This window comes from Stenella coeruleoalba (assembly GCF_951394435.1).
Source record: "Stenella coeruleoalba genome assembly, contig: scaffold_147, whole genome shotgun sequence".
NCBI lineage: Eukaryota > Metazoa > Chordata > Mammalia > Artiodactyla > Delphinidae > Stenella > Stenella coeruleoalba.
Window position 1 is genome coordinate 105,165 of NW_027646375.1, and position 20,776 is coordinate 125,940.

The 20,776-nt window shown below is 43.8% G+C and overlaps 1 long non-coding RNA gene across 9 annotated transcripts in view; it reads right to left on the reverse strand.

Annotated features, from left to right (window-relative positions):
- Window positions 1-213: 213 nt before the first annotated feature.
- The window catches only part of LOC307181145, a 730,603-nt gene continuing 710,040 nt past the window's right edge, over window positions 214-20,776 (reverse strand). For all 9 annotated transcript variants that reach the window (XR_013826009.1, XR_013826010.1, XR_013826011.1 and 6 more), the window contains one exon: window positions 214-295. This is a non-coding gene — a long non-coding RNA (uncharacterized lncRNA). The remainder of the gene's footprint in view (window positions 296-20,776) is intronic.

Sequence of the window (20,776 nt, forward strand, 5' to 3'; positions counted from 1 at the left end):
GGAGAAGTGTATGGTGTTTCCTGAAACATCTAAAAAACAAAGCAACAGAACCTAGGGCACTTCCACTTATGGTCCTATAGCTTAGGGAAATTAAAATCAAAAAGACACAGCCACCCCAAAGTTTGGGACGCCTCTGTTTACAAGAACCTCGTTTACAGTACAAGTTCAACATCGCAGAAAGTGAAAAATGGATAAAGAAGTTGTGGTATTTACTTACAAAGCAATATCACTCAGCAATGAAATCTGTGTCATCAGGCCCTTAGCAGCACAATGAGTGGATTCAGGTATGATGATTCTAAATGAAGTAAGTCACACAGAAAAAGAAACATCATAAGATATCAGTAATACACGGAATGTAAACTTGGCTACACAGGAACTGAATTACAGAACAGAACAGGGTCTCAAATTTAGAAAACCAACTTATGCTTGCTTAAGGGTAAAGGTGAGTTGGGGTGCTGCATAAAACCAGAGATTGAAATGAGCACAGATAAAGTTCCTTAAGTCAAATATGGAATAGACAAGAGCTACTCCTTGCTCAACGAAATGGACTCAACACCCCATATTAAACGCCTAAGAATGTACCTGACTAGTAAGTATCTTAAAACCTATGGATTGCTATGTCTCCGAAAGAGAATCAAGCATGTGTACAGGGGCATAAACGCAGCAGTGATAGGATTGGAGAGGTTCGGTGAGCAAATGAAGACCCTTTGAAGTCATATTGCATGGTACCCATTCCACGGGTCTCAACTCTCCAGGTTTAAGGTATTCTTCCTTCAGCTAAAACATGCATGTGGAACCCAAGTATGATCAACCATGTGAACGGGAGACGTGTTCAAATATGTCTCAGTTTTCCTCCCCTGGTACTCGGGTGCAACATTCCAGACGCTTTACTAACACTCTCCCCACTTGGAGAGTCAGCGCCTTTAACCTCCTGTTTGGCCCAGTTTGCAATTTCTGCGGAAGATGAACAGGAATAGCGAGAACCAATGAGACGCTAGCTGGAGGTGTCTGGACGGGCAAATTTAACTCTCATTTCCCACCAAGAAGAGGAAATAACCAAAGGCTCAGCATGCCGTACCGGAACCAGATTAGGGCCTGAAGCCATCCTGAGGTGTTGCGGCCAGGTCACAAGAAAGCGAGTTGAAGAAAGGAGCTCAGGGGCACTGTAATTCACAAACCTGCAGAGTTATAAATGACAGCTATCGTCCAAAAATAGACTGAACTAAGGCTGCCAAGAGGACTTGAAAGCGGGGCAGAATTGCAGGAAACCGATTTCAGGAGGTAGACTGGAATTGCATTGAAAGCATAGGAAAAGAGGCAGAACGTCCACAATGATGCACTTGGCGAAAAAGGGCGTATGCGTTTTTTCCTGAATACATTCAGGAAAAAACGCATACGCCCTTTTTGGCCAACCAAGCAAGCTTGCAAAGGAAATCTGCACTACAATGAAGTCTCACTTCCCCCCGGTCAAAAGGGCCATCTGAAAAAAGTGTAAAATCCAGAAAGGCAGGACAGGCCATGGAGAACTGGGAGCCTTGTTATGCTGATGGGCGGGATGTAAATTGCCAACAACCACTCGGGAGAAGTGTATGGTGTTTCCTGAAACATCTAAAAAACAAAGCAACAGAACCTAGGGCACTTCCACTTATGGTCCTATAGCTTAGGGAAATTAAAATCAAAAAGACACAGCCACCCCAAAGTTTGGAACGGCTCTGTTTACAAGAACCTCGTTTACAGTACAAGTTCAACATCGCAGAAAGTGAAAAATGGATAAAGAAGTTGTGGTATTTACTTACAAAGCAATATCACTCAGCAATGAAATCTGTGTCATCAGGCCCTTAGCATCACAATGAGTGGATTCAGGTATGATGATTCTAACTGAAATAAGTCACACAGAAAAAGAAACATCATAAGATATCAGTAATACACGGAATGTAAACTTGGCTACACAGGAACTGAATTACAGAACAGAACAGGGTCTCAAATTTAGAAAACCAACTTATGCTTGCTTAAGGGGAAAGGTGAGTTGGGGTGCTGCATAAAACCAGAGATTGAAATGAGCACAGATAAAGTTCCTTAAGTCAAATATGGAATAGACAAGAGCTACTCCTTGCTCAACGAAATGGACTCAACACCGCATATTAAACGCCTAAGAATGTACCTGACTAGTAAGTATCTTAAAACCTATGGATTGCTATGTCTCCGAAAGAGAATCAAGCATGTGTACAGGGGCATAAACGCAGCAGTGATAGGATTGGAGAGGTTCGGTGAGCAAATGAAGACCCTTTGAAGTCATATTGCATGGTACCCATTCCACGGGTCTCAACTCTCCAGGTTTAAGGTATTCTTCCTTCAGCTAAAACATGCATGAGGAACCGAAGTATGATCAACCATGTGAACGGGAGACGTGTTCAAATATGTCTCAGTTTTCCTCCCCTGGTACTCGGGTGCAACATTCCAGACGCTTTACTAACACTCTCCCCACTTGGAGAGTCAGCGCCTTTAACCTCCTGTTTGGCCCAGTTTGCAATTTCTGCGGAAGATGAACAGGAATAGCGAGAACCAATGGAGACTAGCTGGAGGTGTCTGGACGGGCAAATTTAACTCTCATTTCCTACCAGGAAGAGGAATTAACCAAAGGCTCAGCGTGCCATGCCAGAACCAGATTAGGGCCTGAAGCCATCCTGCCGTATTGCGGCCAGGTCACAAGAAAGCGAGTTGAAGAAAGGAGCTCAGGGGCACTGTAATTCACAAACCTGCAGAGTTATAAATGACAGCTATCGTCCAAAAATAGACTGAAGTAAGGCTGCCAAGAGGACTTGAAAGCGGGGCAGAATTGCAGGAAACCGATTTCAGGAGGTAGACTGGAATTGCATTGAAAGCATAGGAAAAGAGGCAGAACGTCCACAATGATGCACTTGGCCAAAAAGGGCGTATGCGTTTTTTCCTGAATATATTCAGGAAAAAACGCATACGCCCTTTTTGGCCAACCAAGCAAGCTTGCAAAGGAAATCTGCACTACAATGAAGTCTCACTTCCCCCCGGTCAAAAGGGCCATCTGAAAAAAGTGTAAAATCCAGAAAGGCAGGACAGGCCATGGAGAACTGGGAGCCTTGTTATGCTGATGGGCGGGATGTAAATTGCCAACAGACACTCGGGAGAAGTGTATGGTGTTTCCTGAAACATCTAAAAAACAAAGCAACAGAGCCCAGGGCACTGCCACTTATGGTCCTATAGCTTAGGGAAATTAAAATCAAAAGACACAGCCACCCCAAAGTTTGGGACGCCTCTGTTTACAAGAACCTCGTTTACAGTACAAGTTCAACATCGCAGAAAGTGAAAAATGGATAAAGAAGTTGTGGTACTTATGTACAATGCAGTATCACTCAGCAATGAAATCTATGTCATCAGGCCCGTAGCAGCATAATGAGTGGATTCAGGTACGATGATTCTAACTGAAATAAGTCACACAGAAAAAGAAACATCATAAGATATCAGTAATACACGGAATGTAAACTTGGCTACACAGGAACTGCATTCCAAAACAGAACAGGTTCTCAAATTTAGAAAACCAACTTATGCTTGCTTAAGGGGAAAGGTGAGTTGGGGTGCTGCATAAAACCAGAGATTGAAATGAGCACAGATAAAGTTCCTTAAGCCAAATATGGACTAGACAAGTGCTACTCCTTGCTCAACGAAATGGACTCAACACCCCATATTAAACGCCTAAGAATGTACCTGACTAGTAAGTATCTTAAAACCTATGGATTGCTATGTCTCCGAAAGAGAATCAAGCATGTGTACAGGGGCATAAACGCAGCAGTGATAGGATTGGAGAGGTTCGGTGAGCAAATGAAGACCCTTTGAAGTCATATTGCATGTTACCCATTCCACGGGTTTCAACTACCCAGGTTTTAGGTATTCTTCCTTCAGCTAAAACATGCATGTGGAACCCAAGTATGATCAACCATGTGAACGGGAGACGTGTTCAAATATGTCTCAGTTTTCCTCCCCTGGTACTCGGGTGCAACATTCCAGACGCTTTACTAACACTCTCCCCACTTGGAGAGTCAGTCCCTTTAACCTCCTGTTTGGCCCAGTTTGCAATTTCTGCGGAAGATGAACAGGAATAGCGAGAACCAATGAGAGGCTAGCTGGAGGTGTCTGGACGGGCAAATTTAACTCTCATTTCCCACCAGGAAGAGGAATTAACCAAAGGCTCAGCATGCCGGGCCGGAACCAGATTAGGGCCTGAAGCCATCCTGCGGTGTTGCGGCCAGGTCACAAGAAAGCAAGTTGAAGAAAGGAGCTCAGGGGCACTGTAATTCACAAACCTGCAGAGTTATAAATGACAGCTATCGTCCAAAAATAGACTGAAGTAAGGCTGCCAAGAGGACTTGAAAGCGGGGCAGAATTGCAGGAAACCGATTTCAGGAGGTAGACTGGAATTGCACTGAAAGCATAGGAAAAGAGGCAGAACGTCCACAATGATGCACTTGGCCAAAAAGGGCGTATGCGTTTTTTCCTGAATATATTCAGGAAAAAACGCATACGCCCTTTTTGGCCAACCAAGCAAGCTTGCAAAGGAAATCTGCACTACAATGAAGTCTCACTTCCTCCCGGTCAAAAGGGCCATCTGAAAAAAGTGTAAAATCCAGAAAGGCAGGACAGGCCATGGAGAACTGGGAGCCTTGTTATGCTGATGGGCGGGATGTAAATTGCCAACAGACACTCGGGAGAAGTGTATGGTGTTTCCTGAAACATCTAAAAAACAAAGCAACAGAGCCTAGGGCACTGCCACTTATGGTCCTATAGCTTAGGGAAATTAAAATCAAAAAGACACAGCCACCCCAAAGTTTGGGACGCCTCTGTTTACAAGAACCTCGTTTACAGTACAAGTTCAACATCGCAGAAAGTGAAAAATGGATAAAGAAGTTGTGGTATTTACTTACAAAGCAATATCACTCAGCAATGAAATCTGTGTCATCAGGCCCTTAGCAGCACAATGAGTGGATTCAGGTATGATGATTCTAACTGAAATAAGTCACACAGAAAAAGAAACATCATAAGATATCAGTAATACACGGAATGGAAACTTGGCTACACAGGAACTGAATTACAGAACAGAACAGGGTCTCAAATTAAGAAAACCAACTTATGCTTGCTTAAGGGTAAAGGTGAGTTGGGGTGCTGCATAAAACCAGAGATTGAAATGAGCACAGATAAAGTTCCTTAAGTCAAATATGGAATAGACAAGAGCTACTCCTTGCTCAATGAAATGGACTCAACACCGCATATTAAACGCCTAAGAATGTACCTGACTAGTAAGTATCTTAAAACCTATGGATTGCTATGTCTCCGAAAGAGAATCAAGCATGTGTACAGGGGCATAAACGCAGCAGTGATAGGATTGGAGAGGTTCGGTGAGCAAATGAAGACCCTTTGAAGTCATATTGCATGGTACCCATTACACGGGTCTTAACTCTCCAGGTTTAAGGTATTCTTCCTTCAGCTAAAACATGCATGTGGAACCCAAGTATGATCAACCATGTGAACGGGAGACGTGTTCAAATATGTCTCAGTTTTCCTCCCCTGGTACTCGGGTGCAACATTCCAGACGCTTTACTAACACTCTCCCCACTTGGAGAGTCAGCGCCTTTAACCTCCTGTTTGGCCCAGTTTGCAATTTCTGCGGAAGATGAACAGGAATAGCGAGAACCAATGAGAGACTAGCTGGAGGTGTCTGGACGGGCAAATTTAACTCTCATTTCCCACCAGGAAGAGGAAATAACCAAAGGCTCAGCGTGCCATGCCGGAACCAGATTAGGGCCTGAAGCCATCCTGCGGTGTTGCGGCCAGGTCACAAGAAAGCGAGTTGAAGAAAGGAGCTCAGGGGCACTGTAATTCACAAACCTGCAGAGTTATAAATGACAGCTATCGTCCAAAAATAGACTGAAGTAAGGCTGCCAAGAGGACTTGAAAGCGGGGCAGAATTGCAGGGAACCGATTTCAGGAGGTAGACTGGAATTGCATTGAAAGCATAGGAAAAGAGGCAGAACGTCCACAATGATGCACTTGGCCAAAAAGGGCGTATGCGTTTTTTCCTGAATATATTCAGGAAAAAACGCATACGCACTTTTTGGCCAACCAAGCAAGCTTGCAAAGGAAATCTGCACTACAATGAAGTCTCACTTCCCCCCGGTCAAAAGGGCCATCTGAAAAAAGTGTAAAATCCAGAAAGGCAACAGGCCATTGAGAACTGGGAGCCTTGTTATGCTGATGGGCGGGATGTAAATTGCCAACAGACACTTGGGAGAAGTGTATGGTGTTTCCTGAAACATCTAAAAAACAAAGCAACAGAGCCTAGGGCACTTCCACTTATGGTCCTATAGCTTAGGGAAATTAAAATCAAAAAGACACAGCCACCCGAAAGTTTGGAACGGCTCTGTTTACAAGAACCTCGTTTACAGTACAAGTTCAACATCGCAGAAAGTGAAAAATGGATAAAGAACTTGTGGTACTTACGTACAATGCAGTATCACTCAGAAATGAAATCTATGTCATCAGGCCCGTAGCAGCATAATAAGTAGATTCAGGTATGATGATTCTAACTGAAATAAGTCACACAGAAAAAGAAACATCATAAGATATCACTAATACACGGAATGTAAACTTGGCTACACAGGAACTGAATTCCAAAACAGAACAGTGTCTCAAATTTAGAAAACCAACTTATGCTTGCTTAAGGGGAAAGGTGAGTTGGGTTGCTGCATAAAACCAGAGATTGAAATGAGCACAGATAAAGTTCCTTAAGCCAAATATGGAATAGACAAGAGCTACTCCTTGCTCAACGAAATGGACTCAACACCGCATATTAAATGCCTAAGAATGTACCTGACTAGTAAGTATCTTAAAACCTATGGATTGCTATGTCTCCAAAAGAGAATCAAGCATGTGTACAGGGGCATAAACGCAGCAGTGATAGGATTGGAGAGGTTCGGTGAGCAAATGAAGACCCTTTGAAGTCATATTGCATGGTACCCATTCCACGGGTTTCAACTACCCAGGTTTAAGGTATTCTTCCTTCAGCTAAAACATGCATCTGGAACCCAGAGTATGATCAACCATGTGATCGGGAGACGTGTTCAAATATGTCTCAGTTTTCCTCCCCTGGTACTCGGGTGCAACATTCCAGACGCTTTACTAACACTCTCCCCACTTGGAGAGTCAGCGCCTTTAACCTCCTGTTTGGCACAGTTTGCAATTTCTGCGGAAGATGAACAGGAATAGCGAGAACCAATGAGAGGCTAGCTGGAGGTGTCTGGACGGGCAAATTTAACTCTCATTTCCCAACAGGAAGAGGAAATAACCAAAGGCTCAGCGTGCCGTACCGGAACCAGATTAGGGCCTGAAGCCATCCTGCGGTGTTGCGGCCAGGTCACAAGAAAGCGAGTTGAAGAAAGGAGCTCAGGGGCACTGTAATTCACAAACCTGCAGAGTTATAAATGACAGCTATCGTCCAAAAATAGACTGAAGTAAGGCTGCCAAGAGGACTTGAAAGCGGGGCAGAATTGCAGGAAACCGATTTCAGGAGGTAGACTGGAATTGTATTGAAAGCATAGGAAAAGAGACAGAACGTCCACAATGATGCACTTGGCCAAAAAGGGCGTATGCGTTTTTTCCTGAATATATTCAGGAAAAAACGCATACGCCCTTTTTGGCCAACCAAGCAAGCTTGCAAAGGAAATCTGCACTACAATGAAGTCTCACTTCCCCCCGGTCAAAAGGGCCATCTGAAAAAAGTGTAAAATCCAGAAAGGCAGGACAGGCCATGGAGAACTGGGAGCCTTGTTATGCTGATGGGCGTGATGTAAATTGCCAACAGACACTCGGGAGAAGTGTATGGTGTTTCCTGAAACATCTAAAAAACAAAGCAACAGAACCTAGGGCACTTCCACTTATGGTCCTATAGCTTAGGGAAATTAAAATCAAAAAGACACAGCCACCCCAAAGTTTGGAACGGCTCTGTTTACAAGAACCTCGTTTACAGTACAAGTTCAACATCGCAGAAAGTGAAAAATGGATAAAGAAGTTGTGGTATTTACTTACAAAGCAATATCACTCAGCAATGAAATCTGTGTCACAAGGCCCTTAGCAGCACAATGAGTGGATTCAGGTATGATGATTCTAACTGAAATAAGTCACACAGAAAAAGAAACATCATAAGATATCAGTAATACACGGAATGTAAACTTGGCTACACAGGAACTGAATTACAGAACAGAACAGGGTCTCAAATTTAGAAAACCAACTTATGCTTGCTTAAGGGTAAAGGTGAGTTGGGGTGCTGCATAAAACCAGAGATTGAAATGAGCACAGATAAAGTTCCTTAAGCCAAATATGGAATAGACAAGAGCTACTCCTTGCTCAACGAAATGGACTCAACACCGCATATTAAATGCCTAAGAATGTACCTGACTAGTAAGTATCTTAAAACCTATAGATTGCTATGTCTCCGAAAGAGAATCAAGCATGTGTACAGGGGCATAAACACAGCAGTGATAGGATTGGAGAGGTTCGGTGAGCAAATGAAGACCCTTTGAAGTCATATTGCATGGTACCCATTCCACGGGTTTCAACTACCCAGGTTTTAGGTATTCTTCCTTCAGCTAAAACATGCATGTGGAACCCAGAGTATGATCAACCATGTGATCGGGAGACGTGTTCAAATATGTCTCAGTTTTCCTCCCCTGGTACTCGGGTGCAACATTCCAGACGCTTTACTAACACTCTCCCCACTTGGAGAGTCAGCGCCTTTAACCTCCTGTTTGGCACAGTTTGCAATTTCTGTGGAAGATGAACAGGAATAGCGAGAACCAATGAGAGGCTAGCTGGAGGTGTCTGGACGGGCAAATTTAACTGTCATTTCCCACTAGGAGGAAGAAATAACAAAAGGCTCAGCGTGCCGTGCCAGAACCAGATTAGGGCCTGAAGCCATCCTGCGGTGTTGCGGCCAGGTCACAAGAAAGCGAGCTGAAGAAAGGAGCTCAGGGGCACTGTAATTCACAAACCTGCAGAGTTATAAATGACAGCTATCGTCCAAAAATAGACTGAAGTAAGGCTGCCAAGAGGACTTGAAAGCGGGGCAGAATTGCAGGAAACCGATTTCAGGAGGTAGACTGAAATTGCATTGAAAGCATAGGAAAAGAGGCAGAACGTCCACAATGATGCACTTGGCCAAAAAGGGCGTATGCGTTTTTTCCTGAATATATTCAGGAAAAAACGCATACGCCCTTTTTGGCCAACCAAGCAAGCTTGCAAAGGAAATCTGCACTACACTGAAGTCTCACTTCCCCCCGGTCAAAAGGGCCATCTGAAAAAAGTGTAAAATCCAGAAAGGCAGGACAGGCCATGGAGAACTGGGAGCCTTGTTATGCTGATGGGCGGGATGTAAATTGCCAACAGACACTCGGGAGAAGTGTATGCTGTTTCCTGAAACATCTAAAAAACAAAGCAACATAGCCTAGGGCACTGCCACTTATGGTCCTATAGCTTAGGGAAATTAAAATCAAAAAGACACAGCCACCCCAAAGTTTGGGACGCCTCTGTTTACAAGAACCTCGTTTACAGTACAAGTTCAACATCGCAGAAAGTGAAAAATGGATAAAGAAGTTGTGGTATTTACTTACAAAGCAATATCACTCAGCAATGAAATCTGTGTCATCAGGCCCTTAGCAGCACAATGAGTGGATTCAGGTATGATGATTCTAACTGAAATAAGTCACACAGAAAAAGAAACAACATAAGATATCACTAATACACGGAATGTAAACTTGGCTACACAGGAACTGCATTCCAAAACAGAACAGGGTCTCAAATTTAGAAAACCAACTTATGCTTGCTTAAGGGGAAAGGTGAGTTGGGTTGCTGCATAAAACCAGAGATTGAAATGAGCACAGATAAAGTTCCTTAAGCCAAATATGGAATAGACAAGAGCTACTCCTTGCTCAACGAAATGGACTCAAAACCCCATATTAAACCCCTAAGAATGTACCTGACTAGTAAGTATCTTAAAACCTATGGATTGCTATGTCTCCAAAAGAGAATCAAGCGTGTGTTCAGGGGAATAAACGCAGCAGTGATAGGATTGGAGAGGTTCGGTGAGCAAATGAAGACCCTTTGAAGTCATATTGCATGGTACCCATTACACGGGTCTCAACTCTCCAGGTTTAAGGTATTCTTCCTTCAGCTAAAACATGCATGTGGAACCCAGAGTATGATCAACCATGTGATCGGGAGACGTGTTCAAATATGTCTCAGTTTTCCTCCCCTGGTACTCGGGTGCAACATTCCAGACGCTTTACTAACACTCTCCCCACTTGGAGAGTCAGCGCCTTTAACCTCCTGTTTGGCACAGTTTGCAATTTCTGCGGAAGATGAACAGGAATAGCGAGAACCAATGAGAGGCTAGCTGGAGGTGTCTGGACGGGCAAATTTAACTCTCATTTCCCACCAGGAAGAGGAAATAACCAAAGGCTCAGCGTGCCGTACCGGAACCAGATTAGGGCCTGAAGCCATCCTGCGGTGTTGTGGCCAGCTCAAAAGAAAGCGAGTTGAAGAAAGGAGCTCAGGGGCACTGTAATTCACAAACCTGCAGAGTTATAAATGACAGCTATTGTCCAAAAATAGACTGAAGTAAGGCTGCCAAGAGGACTTGAAAGCGGGGCAGAATTGCAGGAAACCGATTTCAGGAGGTAGACTGGAATTGCATTGAAAGCATAGGAAAAGAGGCAGAACGTCCACAATGATGCACTTGGCCAAAAAGGGCGTATGCGTTTTTTCCTGAATATATTCAGGAAAAAACGCATACGCTCTTTTTGGCCAATCAAGCAAGCTTGCAAAGGAAATCTGCACTACAATGAAGTCTCACTTCCCCCCGGTCAAAAGGGCCATCTGAAAAAAGTGTAAAATCCAGAAAGGCAGGACAGGCCATGGAGAACTGGGAGCCTTGTTATGCTGATGGGCGGGATGTAAATTGCCAAAAGACACTTGGGAGAAGTGTATGGTGTTTCCTGAAACATCTAAAAAACAAAGCAACAGAACCTAGGGCACTTCCACTTATGGTCCTATAGCTTAGGGAAATTAAAATCAAAAAGACACAGCCACCCCAAAGTTTGGAACGGCTCTGTTTACAAGAACCTCGTTTACAGTACAAGTTCAACATCGCAGAAAGTGAAAAATGGATAAAGAAGTTGTGGTATTTAGTTACAAAGCAATATCACTCAGCAATGAAATCTGTGTCATCAGGCCCTTAGCAGCACAATGAGTTCATTCAGGTATGATGATTCTAACTGAAATAAGTCACACAGAAAAAGAAACATCATAAGATATCAGTAATACACGGAATGTAAACTTGGCTACACAGGAACTGAATTACAGAACAGAACAGGGTTTCAAATTTAGAAAACCAACTTATGCTTGCTTAAGGGTAAAGGTGAGTTGGGGTGCTGCATAAAACCAGAGATTGAAATGAGCACAGATAAAGTTCCTTAAGCCAAATATGGAATAGACAAGAGCTACTCCTTGCTCAACGAAATGGACTCAACACCGCATATTACACGCCTAAGAATGTACCTGACTAGTAAGTATCTTAAAACCTATAGATTGCTATGTCTCCGAAAGAGAATCAAGCATGTGTACAGGGGCATAAACGCAGCAGTGATAGGATTGGAGAGATTCGGTGAGCAAATGAAGACCCTTTGAAGTCATATTGCAAGGTACCCATTCCACGGGTTTCAACTACCCAGGTTTTAGGTATTCTTCCTTCAGCTAAAACATGCATGTGGAACCCAGAGTATGATCAACCATGTGATCGGGAGACGTGTTCAAATATGTCTCAGTTTTCCTCCCCTGGTACTCGGGTGCAACATTCCAGACGCTTTACTAACACTCTCCCCACTTGGAGAGTCAGTGCCTTTAACCTCCTGTTTGGCACAGTTTGCAATTTCTGCGGAAGATGAACAGGAATAGCGAGAACCAATGAGAGGCTAGCTGGAGGTGTCTGGACGGGCAAATTTAACTCTCATTTCCCACCAGGAGGAGGAAATAACCAAAGGCTCAGCGTGCCGCGTCAGAACCAGATTAGGGCCTGAAGCCATCCTGCGGTGTTGCGGCCAGGTCACAAGAAAGCGAGTTGAAGAAAGGAGCTCAGGGGCACTGTAATTCACAAACCTGCAGAGTTATAAATGACAGCTATCGTCCAAAAATAGACTGAAGTAAGGCTGCCAAGAGGACTTGAAAGCGGGGCAGAATTGCAGGAAACCGATTTCAGGAGGTAGACTGAAATTGCATTGAAAGCATAGGAAAAGAGGCAGAACGTCCACAATGATGCACTTGGCCAAAAAGGGCGTATGCGTTTTTTCCTGAATATATTCAGGAAAAAACGCATACGCACTTTTTGGCCAACCAAGCAAGCTTGCAAAGGAAATCTGCACTACAATGAAGTCTCACTTCCCCCCGGTCAAAAGGGCCATCTGAAAAAAGTGTAAAATCCAGAAAGGCAGGACAGGCCATGGAGAACTGGGAGCCTTGTTATGCTGATGGGCGGGATGTAAATTGCCAACAGACACTCGGGAGAAGTGTATGGTGTTTCCTGAAACATCTAAAAAACAAAGCAAGAGAGCCTAGGGCACTGCCACTTATGGTCCTATAGCTTAGGGAAATTAAAATCAAAAAGACACAGCCACCCCAAAGTTTGGAACGGCTCTGTTTACAAGAACCTCGTTTACAGTACAAGTTCAACATCGCAGAAAGTGAAAAATGGATAAAGAAGTTGTGGTATTTACTTACAAAGCAATATCACTCAGCAATGAAATCTGTGTCATCAGGCCCTTAGCAGCACAATGAGTGGATTCAGGTATGATGATTCTAACTGAAGTAAGTCACACAGAAAAAGAAACATCATAAGATATCAGTAATACACGGAATGTAAACTTGGCTACACAGGAACTGAATTACAGAACAGAACAGGGTCTCAAATTTAGAAAACCAACTTATGCTTGCTTAAGGGTAAAGGTGAGTTGGGGTGCTGCATAAAACCAGAGATTGAAATGAGCACAGATAAAGTTCCTTAAGTCAAATATGGAATAGACAAGAGCTACTCCTTGCTCAACGAAATGGACTCAACACCGCATATTAAACGCCTAAGAATGTACCTGACTAGTAAGTATCGTAAAACCTATGGATTGCTATGTCTCCAAAAGAGAATCAAGCATGTGTACAGGGGCATAAACGCAGCAGTGATAGGATTGGAGAGGTTCGGTGAGCAAATGAAGACCCTTTGAAGTCATATTGCATGGTACCCATTACACGGGTCTCAACTCTCCAGGTTTAAGGTATTCTTCCTTCAGCTAAAACATGCATGTGGAACCCAGAGTATGATCAACCATGTGAACGGGAGACGTGTTCAAATATGTCTCAGTTTTCCTCCCCTGGTACTCGGGTGCAACATTCCAGACGCTTTACTAACACTCTCCCCACTTGGAGAGTCAGCGCCTTTAACCTCCTGTTTGGCACAGTTTGCAATTTCTGCGGAAGATGAACAGGAATAGCGAGAACCAATGAGAGGCTAGCTGGAGGTGTCTGGACGGGCAAATTTAACTCTCATTTCCCACCAGGAAGAAGAAATAACCAAAGGCTCAGCGTGCCGTACCGGAACCAGATTAGGGCCTGAAGCCATCCTGCGGTGTTGCGGCCAGCTCAAAAGAAACCGAGTTGAAGAAAGGAGCTCAGGGGCACTGTAATTCACAAACCTGCAGAGTTATAAATGACAGCTATCGTCCAAAAATATACTGAAGTAAGGCTGCCAAGAGGACTTGAAAGCGGGGCAGAATTGCAGGAAATCGATTTCAGGAGGTAGACTGGAATTGCATTGAAAGCATAGGAAAAGAGGCAGAACGTCCACAATGATGCACTTGGCCAAAAAGGGCGTATGCATTTTTTCCTGAATATATTCAGGAAAAAACGCATACGCCCTTTTTGGCCAACCAAGCAAGCTTGCAAAGGAAATCTGCACTACAATGAAGTCTCACTTCCCCCCGGTCAAAAGGGCCATCTGAAAAAAGTGTAAAATCCAGAAAGGCAGGACAGGCCATGGAGAACTGGGAGCCTTGTTATGCTGATGGGCGGGATGTAAATTGCCAACAACCACTCGGGAGAAGTGTATGGTGTTTCCTGAAACATCTAAAAAACAAAGCAACAGAACCTAGGGCACTTCCACTTATGGTCCTATAGCTTAGGGAAATTAAAATCAAAAAGACACAGCCACCCCAAAGTTTGGAACGGCTCTGTTTACAAGAACCTCGTTTACAGTACAAGGTCAACATCGCAGAAAGTGAAAAATGGATAAAGAAGTTGTGGTATTTACTTACAAAGCAATATCACTCAGCAATGAAATCTGTGTCATCAGGCCCTTAGCAGCACAATGAGTGGATTCAGGTATGATGATTCTAACTGAAATAAGTCACACAGAAAAAGAAACATCATAAGATATCAGTAATACACGGAATGGAAACTTGGCTACACAGGAACTGAATTACAGAACAGAACAGGGTCTCAAATTTAGAAAACCAACTTATGCTTGCTTAAGGGTAAAGGTGAGTTGGGGTGCTGCATAAAACCAGAGATTGAAATGAGCACAGATAAAGTTCCTTAAGTCAAATATGGAATAGACAAGAGCTACTCCTTGCTCAATGAAATGGACTCAACACCGCATATTAAACGCCTAAGAATGTACCTGACTAGTAAGTATCTTAAAACCTATGGATTGCTATGTCTCCGAAAGAGAATCAAGCATGTGTACAGGGGCATAAACGCAGCAGTGATAGGATTGGAGAGGTTCGGTGAGCAAATGAAGACCCTTTGAAGTCATATTGCATGGTACCCATTCCACGGGTTTCAACTACCCAGGTTTAAGGTATTCTTCCTTCAGCTACAACATGCATGTGGAACCTAGAGTATGATCAACCATGTGATCGGGAGACGTGTTCAAATATGTCTCAGTTTTCCTCCCCTGGTACTCGGGTGCAACATTCCAGACGCTTTACTAACACTCTCCCCACTTGGAGAGTCAGTCCCTTTAACCTCCTGTTTGGCCCAGTTTGCAATTTCTGCGGAAGATGAACAGGAATAGCGAGAACCAATGAGAGGCTAGCTGGAGGTGTCTGGACGGGCAAATTTAACTCTCATTTCCCACCAGGAAGAGGAATTAACCAAAGGCTCAGCATCCCGGGCCGGAACCAGATTAGGGCCTGAAGCCATCCTGCGGTGTTGCGGCCAGGTCACAAGAAAGCGAGTTGAAGAAAGGAGCTCAGGGGCACTGTAATTCACAAACCTGCAGAGTTATAAATGACAGCTATCGTCCAAAAATAGACTGAAGTAAGGCTGCCAAGAGGACTTGAAAGCGGGTCAGAATTGCAGGAAACCGATTTCAGGAGGTAGACTGGAATTGCATTGAAAGCATAGGAAAAGAGGCAGAACGTCCACAATGATGCACTTGGCCAAAAAGGGCGTATGCGTTTTTTCTTGAATATATTCAGGAAAAAACGCATACGCCCTTTTTGGCCAACCAAGCAAGCTTGCAAAGGAAATCTGCACTACAATGAAGTCTCACTTCCCCCCCGGTCAAAAGGGCCATCTGAAAAAAGTGTAAAATCCAGAAAGGCAACAGGCCATTGAGAACTGGGAGCCTTGTTATGCTGATGGGTGGGATGTAAATTGCCAACAGACACTTGGGAGAAGTGTATGGTGTTTCCTGAAACATCTAAAAAACAAAGCAACAGAGCCTAGGGCACTGCCACTTATGGTCGTATAGCTTAGGGAAATTAAAATCAAAAAGACACAGCCACCCCAAAGTTTGGGACGCCTCTGTTTACAAGAACCTCGTTTACAGTACAAGTTCAACATCGCAGAAAGTGAAAAATGGATAAAGAAGTTGTGGTATTTACTTACAATGCAATATCACTCAGCAATGAAATCTATGTCATCAGGCCCTTAGCATCACAATGAGTGGATTCAGGTATGATGATTCTAACTGAAATAAGTCACACAGAAAAAGAAACATCATAAGATATCACTAATACACGGAATGTAAACTTGGCTACACAGGAACTGAATTACAGAACAGAACAGGGTCTCAAATTTAGAAAACCAACTTATGCTTGCTTAAGGGTAAAGGTGAGTTGGGGTGCTGCATAAAACCAGAGATTGAAATGAGCACAGATAAAGTTCCTTAGGCCAAATATGGAATAGACAAGAGCTACTCCTTGCTCAACGAAATGACTCAACACCGCATATTAAACGCCTAAGAATGTACCTGACTAGTAAGTATCTTAAAACCTATGGATTGCTATGTCTCCGAAAGAGAATCAAGCATGTGTACAGGGGCATAAACGCAGCAGTGATAGGATTGGAGAGGTTCGGTGAGCAAATGAAGACCCTTTGAAGTCATATTGCATGGTACCCATTACACGTGTCTTAACTCTCCAGGTTTAAGGTATTCTTCCTTCAGGTAAAACATGCATGTGGAACCCAAGTATGATCAACCATGTGAACGGGAGACGTGTTCAAATATGTCTCAGTTTTCCTCCCCTGGTACTCGGGTGCAACATTCCAGACGCTTTACTAACACTCTCCCCACTTGGAGAGTCAGCGCCTTTAACCTCCTGTTTGGCCCAGTTTGCAATTTCTGCGGAAGATGAACAGGAATAGCGAGAACCAATGAGAGACTAGCTGGAGGTGTCTGGACGGGCAAATTTAACTCTCATTTCCCACCAGGAAGAGGAAATAACCAAAGGCTCAGCGTGCCGTGCCGGAACCAGATTAGGGCCTGAAGCCATCCTGCGGTGTTGCGGCCAGGTCACAAGAAAGCGAGTTGAAGAAAGGAGCTCAGGGGCACTGTAATTCACAAACCTGCAGAGTTATAAATGACAGCTATCGTCCAAAAATAGACTGAAGTAAGGCTGCCAAGAGGACTTGAAAGCGGGGCAGAATTGCAGGGAACCGATTTCAGGAGGTAGACTGGAATTGCATTGAAAGCATAGGAAAAGAGGCAGAACGTCCACAATGATGCACTTGGCCAAAAAGGGCGTATGCGTTTTTTCCTGAATATATTCAGGAAAAAACGCATACGCACTTTTTGGCCAACCAAGCAAGCTTGCAAAGGAAATCTGCACTACAATGAAGTCTCACTTCCCCCCGGTCAAAAGGGCCATCTGAAAAATGTGTAAAATCCAGAAAGGCAGGACAAGCCATGGAGAACTGGGAGCCTTGTTATGCTGATGGGCGGGATGTAAATTGCCAACAACCACTCGGGAGAAGTGTATGGTGTTTCCTGAAACATTTAAAAAACAAAGCAACAGAGCCTAGGGCACTGCCACTTATGGTCCTATAGCTTAGGGAAATTAAAATCAAAAAGACACAGCCACCCCAAAGTTTGGGACGCCTCTGTTTACAAGAACCTCGTTTACAGTACAAGTTCAACATCGCAGAAAGTGAAAAATGGATAAAGAACTTGTGATACTTACGTACAATGCAGTATCACTCAGCATGGAAATCTATGTCATCAGGCCCATAGCAGCATAATGAGTGGATTCAGGTACGATGATTCTAACTGAAATAAGTCACACAGAAAAAGAAACATCATAAGATATCACTAATACACGGAATGTAAACTTGGCTACACAGGAACTGCATTCCAAAACAGAACAGGGTCTCAAATTTAGAAAACCAACTTATGCTTGCTTAAGGGTAAAGGTGAGTTGGGGTGCTGCATAAAACCAGAGATTGAAATGAGCACAGATAAAGTTCCTTAAGCCAAATATGGAATAGACAAGAGCTACTCCTTGCTCAACGAAATGGACTCAAAACCCCACCATTAAACCCCTAAGAATGTACCTGACTAGTAAGTATCTTAAAACCTATGGATTGCTATGTCTCCAAAAGAGAATCAAGCGTGTGTACAGGGGAATAAACGCAGCAGTGATAGGATTGGAGAGGTTCTGTGAGCAAATGAAGACCCTTTGAAGTCATATTGCATGGTACCCATTCCACGGGTCTCAACTACCCATGTTTAAGGTATTCTTCCTTCAGCTAAAACATGCATGTGGAACCCAGAGTATGATCAACCATGTGAATGGGAGACGTGTTCAAATATGTCTCAGTTTTCCTCCCCTGGTACTCGGGTGCAACATTCCAGACGCTTTACTAACACTCTCCCCACTTGGAGAGTCAGTCCCTTTAACCTCCTGTTTGGCCCAGTTTGCAATTTCTGCGGAAGATGAACAGGAATAGCGAGAACCAATGAGAGGCTAGCTGGAGGTGTCTGGACGGGCAAATTTAACTCTCATTTCCCACCAGGAAGAGGAATTAACCAAAGGCTCAGCATGCCGGGCCGGAACCAGATTAGGGCCTGAAGCCATCCTGCGGTGTTGCGGCCAGGTCACAAGAAAGCGAGTTGAAGAAAGGAGCTCAGGGGCACTGTAATTCACAAACCTGCAGAGTTATAAATGACAGCTATCGTCCAAAAATATACTGAAGTAAGGCTGCCAAGAGGACTTGAAAGCGGGGCAGAATTGCAGGAAACCGATTTCAGGAGGTAGACTGGAATTGCATTGAAAGCATAGGAAAAGAGGCAGAACGTCCACAATGATGCACTTGGCCAAAAAGGGCGTATGCGTTTTTTCCTGAATATATTCAGGAAAAAACGCATACGCACTTTTTGGCCAACCAAGCAAGCTTGCAAAGGAAATCTGCACTACAATGAAGTCTCACTTCCCCCCGGTCAAAAGGGCCATCTGAAAAAAGTGTAAAATCCAGAAAGGCAGGACAGGCCATGGAGAACTGGGAGCCTTGTTATGCTGATGGGCGGGATATAAATTGCCAACAGACACTCGGGAGAAGTGTATGGTGTTTCCTGAAACATCTAAAAAACAAAGCAAGAGAGCCTAGGGCACTGCCACTTATGGTCCTATAGCTTAGGGAAATTAAAATCAAAAAGACACAGCCACCCCAAAGTTTGGAACGGCTCTGTTTACAAGAACCTCGTTTACAGTACAAGTTCAACATCGCAGAAAGTGAAAAATGGATAAAGAAGTTGTGGTATTTACTTACAAAGCAATATCACTCAGCAATGAAATCTGTGTCATCAGGCCCTTAGCAGCACAATGAGTGGATTCAGGTATGATGATTCTAACTGAAGTAAGTCACACAGAAAAAGAAACATCATAAGATATCAGTAATACACGGAATGTAAACTTGGCTACACAGGAACTGAATTACAGAACAGAACAGGGTCTCAAATTTAGAAAACCAACTTATGCTTGCTTAAGGGTAAAGGTGAGTTGGGGTGCTGCATAAAACCAGAGATTGAAATGAGCACAGATAAAGTTCCTTAAGTCAAATATGGAATAGACAAGAGCTACTCCTTGCTCAACGAAATGGACTCAACACCGCATATTAAACGGCTAAGAATGTACCTGACTAGTAAGTATCGTAAAACCTATGGATTGCTATGTCTCCAAAAGAGAATCAAGCATGTGTACAGGGGCATAAACGCAGCAGTGATAGGATTGGAGAGGTTCGGTGAGCAAATGAAGACCCTTTGAAGTCATATTGCATGGTACCCATTACACGGGTCTCAACTCTCCAGGTTTAAGGTATTCTTCCTTCAGCTAAAACATGCATGTGGAACCCAGAGTATGATCAACCATGTGAACGGGAGACGTGTTCAAATATGTCTCAGTTTTCCTCCCCTGGTACTCGGGTGCAACATTCCAGACGCTTTACTAACACTCTCCCCACTTGGAGAGTCAGCGCCTTTAACCTCCGGTTTGGCACAGTTTGCAATTTCTGCGGAAGATGAACAGGAATAGCGAGAACCAATGAGAGGCTAGCTGGAGGTGTCTGGACGGGCAAATTTAACTCTCATTTCCCACCAGGAAGAAGAAATAACCAAAGGCTCAGCGTGCCGTACCGGAACCAGATTAGGGCCTGAAGCCATCCTGCGGTGTTGCGGCCAGCTCAAAAGAAACCGAGTTGAAGAAAGGAGCTCAGGGGCACTGTAATTCACAAACCTGCAGAGTTATAAATGACAGCTATCGTCCAAAAATATACTGAAGTAAGGCTGCCAAGAGGACTTGAAAGCGGGGCAGAATTGCAGGAAATCGATTTCAGGAGGTAGACTGGAATTGCATTGAAAGCATAGGAAAAGAGGCAGAACGTCCACAATGATGCACTTGGCCAAAAAGGGCGTATGCATTTTTTCCTGAATATATTCAGGAAAAAACGCATACGCCCTTTTTGGCCAACCAAGCAAGCTTGCAACGGAAATCTGCACTACAATGAAGTCTCACTTCCCCCCGGTCAAAAGGGCCATCTGAAAAAAGTGTAAAATCCAGAAAGGCAGGACAGGCCATGGAGAACTGGGAGCCTTGTTATGCTGATGGGCGGGATGTAAATTGCCAACAACCACTCGGGAGAAGTGTATGGTGTTTCCTGAAACATCTAAAAAACAAAGCAACAGAACCTAGGGCACTTCCACTTATGGTCCTATAGCTTAGGGAAATTAAAATCAAAAAGACACAGCCACCCCAAAGTTTGGAACGGCTCTGTTTACAAGAACCTCGTTTACAGTACAAGGTCAACATCGCAGAAAGTGAAAAATGGATAAAGAAGTTGTGGTATTTACTTACAAAGCAATATCACTCAGCAATGAAATCTG